This window comes from Empidonax traillii, unplaced genomic scaffold (assembly GCF_003031625.1).
Source record: "Empidonax traillii isolate 1590-97213 ecotype Southwest subspecies unplaced genomic scaffold, ASM303162v1 scaffold850:size379550, whole genome shotgun sequence".
Lineage (NCBI taxonomy): Eukaryota > Metazoa > Chordata > Aves > Passeriformes > Tyrannidae > Empidonax > Empidonax traillii.
Genome location: NW_020956043.1, coordinates 110,445 through 115,279, shown reverse-complemented (window position 1 = coordinate 115,279; position 4,835 = coordinate 110,445).

Below are 4,835 nucleotides of genomic sequence, written 5' to 3'. Positions count from 1 at the left end.
GTTATTAGTATTATGTATAGTATTATTTTTCTATTATTTTCAATTATTTAAGAAATTATTCCCACCTAAAACAGTAATTTAATCCCCCTGAAACTCTTTTCCAGAATGATAATGGTGCAGCTTCTGAAGAACAGAGAAGTGTCTTTTAGCAATATGTCAGCAAACCAGTGAAGGACTTGCTCAAGCAAACTGTTTCAAATCCCGGATTCATACAAATTAGGAAGTTTGAAGAAGGAAAAAAAATCTACAAGTCAGTCTAGACTTTCAAATTACCCCAAAACACCCTTTATTGGAGGTTAGCTTACCCAGAGTTAAGACCTTGCTCTGCTTTCTATTTTTGCTGGAAGTAACACACCAGCAGAAGGTGGGATTAAGGCACACAGGTGGCTTTCAAACAGCTCCAAGTACGTTCAACCCATGTGTCTCTCTGGTACCATTTCCTAATCAGGAGAAAAGTTCTCATATTTTCTTCCAAAAATGAACTTGAATGTGATAGAACTTCAGTGTGGAATGCATAGACCTTAGTGCAGTCCAGCTGCCGGTGTTTGTCAGTGCGCTGTGGTCTGTAACCTTCACACACATGAAAAGATTTTTACTTACCTATACTGGAAACAATGGGATGGTATTTTCCTGAAGAAACAGTATCCCTGCAGTCCAGTGTATCGACAAAAGGTAGACATTTTTAATTCAGAACGTAATTTGTTAATAGTGTCAAGTTAGTCACTGCGTTTAATGTCGAGGTAGGGCAACTGCACAGTGACACTGGCGGTGTACAGGAATGGGCCTGAACTAAGCACTTTTTCCAGGCAAAGACAGGAATTTACGTGGTCACCAACTTATTCCCATCTTATCATTCATGCAAACTGTAAGCAGCATAACAGCCTGATTGAGAGTAACACCCCCACCCCCCCAAAAAAATGAAGCAAGTAGAATTATTTTTTCAGTTGAATTGCCTGTACCTTCAATCACACCTTCAATGTACAAATCAAGCATCTTCTATGTAACAGAAGTTACACAGGACACAAAGTTCTTTCATTTTCAAGGAAAGCGTAACCAATTTCTGAGCTGACATAGATGGAGTCTATGCCCTTACAGGTGTGAGAAAAGGGATCTTTATACAAATTGGAGTCAAACTCCAAAAGGTTTCATATTACAGAACTGCAGGCAAAAGTATCTTTCCTTCTCCCTTTCAATAAAATCAAATTCAACTGAGAAATTCCAACCTACACCCAGCACAGTAGGGAAAATGACCCATTTTTAAGAGATTGCAAAAAAATTGACATTTCTTTTGGAACTGTAACAAAACAATTAAAATTAGAATGACTTTCTACATCTTCTTCCCCTGTCTACATCCTGTAAGAGAAAACTTCTACGCAATTAGCAACTATAAATTAATATTCATGTTTTAATTTTAAGGAAATTAAGAGCTTTTTAAACAAAATAACACATAAATATTGAAGCCTCTAATTTACAAGATTTGTTTCAAAAACTTTTACTTTAAAATCAGAATGAAAATGTCTTTGAAAAAGACAACTCTATGAGAGAACCACATTTAAAATGTGTTAAGAAATATTAGTTTTATTTAACCAGTTTTCACAGCTGAATATTTATTCTATAAAAACTTTACAGATTGTACAGTTTATATATAGTTCAAACTACTAGAACAAAGAAGTAGGTCCCACAGATGCAAAAATACTGTACCAATCCAAGGTAAAGGCAGATTTACACACTGTACAGCTNTTTTTGTTTTTTTTTTTTAATAGCATGGTAGAAGTTGGAAGGGACCTCTAGCAGTCATCTGGTCCCACCCACTGCTGCTCAAGGAGGACCACCAAGAGCTGTCCACTCAGTACCATGTTCAAAAGTTTGAATATCTCCAAGGATGGAGACTCCGCAACCTCTCTGAGCAACCTAGGCCAGTGCTGTCATCTTGACAGTAATGAAGTGTTTCCTGATGTTCAGAGAGAACCTTCTGTGTTTCAGTGTGTGCCCACTGCCCCAGTCCTGTCACTGGGCACTGCTGAAGAGAGCCTGGCTCCATTTTCTTTGCTCTCTGCAGGTGAGTGTTTATGTATGTTGATGAGATTCCCCCCAAGATGTCTCTCCAGGAGCTATCAGGGTGGTTGAAGTCCCCTGTGAGGGCTGCAGAGGTGAGGCTCGTAGTCTCTCTGAGTTTAGGCAGAGGTACTGATAATGTCCTCCAGACTGTATGACACAGGTACACATTCATTGTAGCTCTTCCAGAACTGAGCACGGTAAGAAAGCACTTCAGGGAAAATACCTGCCATTCCTTTATTTCTTCCTGCAGGTTCTTTGACTTCTTACATGCTGGTTTTTGGTGGTTTCTAATTCCCCTTATTTGTTGCATTTTTCCCTGTGCAGGAGGGATGAGGAGAACAGGAATTCCATCACCATCTTCTCATTTTGTGTTTGTACTTCCACATCCTTGCACATCAATCCACTTTTCCTCCTGTGAGTTCCTCAAGAGGTAATTATATTTGGGTTTTGCTTGTTAGGAAGCCTGGTGTGTGATGTAGTCTGCCAGTCATGTCCCTCGTGAGTAAGAAAAATAAATGTTGAGACTTGTGAGTGAAGAATTTTCTAGAGAAATCTGAGGAGCTTTACAAAGCAGGATGATGGTGATCTTGTGCTGTACCAGGGCTCTCCTCCTTCTCCTTCTTTCCTTGGAAAGGCAAATTCACCAGTGTGCCATCTTCAGTATAACTGAGCTCCCCTGCTGCATGACTGAAGGTTGCCAACTTGGACTCTGCTACAAGCTCTGTAAGACAGTCTGTGTTGACAGCTACTGGCAGTTCTTCAGGCTGCAAAATCATGTGGCAAACTATAAACGAGTTAAGGCATCTCCTACCTCCTCCTCTCTTCAGAAGCATACTTGTAATGTCCCAGATGAATGTGAATGTGCCGTAACTTCTACCAACAAACCTAGGCAGAGTACGGGCTCCGTTTGTTGAAGGAAGTTTTTCCTGTCCATTTGGTCTGAAATGTTGTTTGCTGCCTCATTCTGTAGCTGTTTCCAGTCCTATTTTAACTATTATTTGGGTAAAGTATGAGCTATATCTGTGTAAAGCTAAGCAGTTTATAGCTCTGTACTATGTGTTATTATTGTTATTAGTATTATGTGTAGTATTATTTTTCTATTATTTTCAAGTATACCTGACTTTAAGAAATTATTCCCACCTAAAAAAGTAATTTAATCCCCCTGAACCTCTTTTCCAGAATGATAATGGTGCAGCTTCTGAAGGACAGAGAAGTGCCTTTTAGCAATATGTCAGCAAACCAGTGAAGGACTTGCTCAAGCAAACTGTTTCAAATCCCGGATTCATACAAATTAGGAAGTTTGAAGAAGGAAAAAAAATCTACAAGTCAGTCTAGACTTTCAAATTACCCCAAAACACCCTTTATTGGAGGTTAGCTTACCCAGAGTTAAGACCTTGCTCTGCTTTCTATTTTTGCTGGAAGTAACACACCAGCAGAAGGTGGGATTAAGGCACACAGGTGGCTTTCAAACAGCTCCAAGTACGTTCAACCCATGTGTCTCTCTGGTACCATTTCCTAATCAGGAGAAAAGTTCTCATATTTTCTTCCAAAAATGAACTTGAATGTGATAGAACTTCAGTGTGGAATGCATAGACTTTAGTGCAGTCCAGCTGCCGGTGTTTGTCAGTGCGCTGTGGTTCCTAGTGCCTGGAATGTTACCTGTTACAGAGAACTGTAACCTTCACACACATGAAAAGATTTTTACTTACCTATACTGGAAACAATGGGATGGTATTTTCCTGAAGAAACAGTATCCCTGCAGTCCAGTGTATCGACAAAAGGTAGACATTTTTAATTCAGAACGTAATTTGTTAATAGTGTCAAGTTAGTCACAGCGTTTAATGTCGAGGTAGGGCAACTGCACAGTGACACTGGCAGTGTACAGGAATGGGCCTGAACTAAGCACTTTTTCCAGGCAAAGACAGGAATTTATGTGGTCACCAACTTATTCCCATCTTATCATTCATGCAAAATGTAAGCAGCATAACAGCCTGACTGAGAGTAACACCTCCACCCCCCCCCAAAAAATGAAGCAAGTAGAATTATTTTTTCAGTTGAATTGCCTGTACCTTCAATCACACCTTCAATGTACAAATCAAGCATCTTCTATGTAACAGAAGTTACACAGGACACAAAGTTCTTTCATTTTCAAGGAAAGCGTAACCAATTTCTGAGCTGACATAGATGGAGTCTATGCCCTTACAGGTGTGAGAAAAGGGATCTTTATACAAGTTGGAGTCAAACTCCAAAAGGTTTCATATTACAGAACTGCAGGCAAAAGTATCTTTCCTTCTCCCTTTCAATAAAATCAAATTCAACTGAGAAATTCCAACCTACACCCAGCACAGTAGGGAAAATGACCCATTTTTAAGAGATTGCAAAAAAATTGACATTTCTTTTGGAACTGTAACAAAACAATTAAAATTAGAATGACTTTCTACATCTTCTTCCCCTGTCTACATCCTGTAAGAGAAAACTTCTACGCAATTAGCAACTATAAATTAATATTCATGTTTTAATTTTAAGGAAATTAAGAGCTTTTTAAACAAAATAACACATAAATATTGAAGCCTCTGATTTACAAGATTTGTTTCAAAAACTTTTACTTTAAAATCAGAATGAAAATGTCTTTGAAAAAGACAACTCTATGAGAGAACCACATTTAAAATGTGTTAAGAAATATTAGTTTTATTTAACCAGTTTTCACAGCTGAATATTTATTCTATAAAAACTTTACAGATTGTACAGTTTATATATAGTTCAAACTACTAGAACAA